We start from the raw sequence: 877 nt of genomic DNA on the forward strand, positions 1-877 counted from the left end.
TTAGTAGAGGCGGGGTTTCGCCGTGTTGACCAGGATGGTCTCGATCTCTTGACCTCGTGATCCACCCGCCTCGGCCTCCCAAAGTGCTGGGATTACAGGCTTGAGCCACTGCGCCCGGCCAGCAATTTTTTTAAACTTACATTCCTGGTAACTAAGGCACTTGGTAACTACCCACCAAGATTCTCTCTCCAGGCTGTAAAAACTCCCTTAACATAGCGTACAAAGAAGGGATAGGAGATACAATAGCTGCGAAAAGAAAAGAGAAATGCAATAGAAAAGTCTGTAAGTCCTGGTGCCAGCTCCCCGATGGGCTGTAGGGGTCAGAGGTAGTCTAGGGGCCTTCACGTAACACAGATATAGCCTCGGCCAGGTACCTTCAGTTGCTCCAGGACCTCCTTCCAAGGGAAACTGGATTGGAACAGAGCCAACATGCCTACCACGTGAGGGTGATGGGGATTGACAAAGTCCTCTTCAGCAAGCCTGTACCTTAATCTTGTAAGGCTGGCAGCCACTCAAAAAGCTTTTAACTGGCTGACAGGGGCCCAGTGTTTTATTTAATTTAAAAAATTAGGCCAGGTGCAGTGGCTCATGCCTGTAATCCCAGCACTTTGGGAGGCCAAGGCGGGTCGATCATGAGATCAAGACCATCCTGGCTAACATGGTGAAACCCCATCTCTACTAAAAACACAAAAAATTAGCTGGGCATGGTGGCACACACTTGTAGTCCTAGCTACTTGGGAGGCTGAGGCAGGAGAATTGCTTGAAACTGGGAGGCGGAGGTCGCAGTGAGCCAAGATCACGCCACTGCACTCCAGCCTGGGCAACAAAGGGAGACTCCATCTCAAAAAATAAAAACAAAAACCTGAGGGCAAGAAGC

Source organism: Cebus imitator, unplaced genomic scaffold (assembly GCF_001604975.1).
Source record: "Cebus imitator isolate Cc_AM_T3 unplaced genomic scaffold, Cebus_imitator-1.0 Scaffold110, whole genome shotgun sequence".
Classification (NCBI taxonomy): Eukaryota; Metazoa; Chordata; class Mammalia; order Primates; family Cebidae; genus Cebus; species Cebus imitator.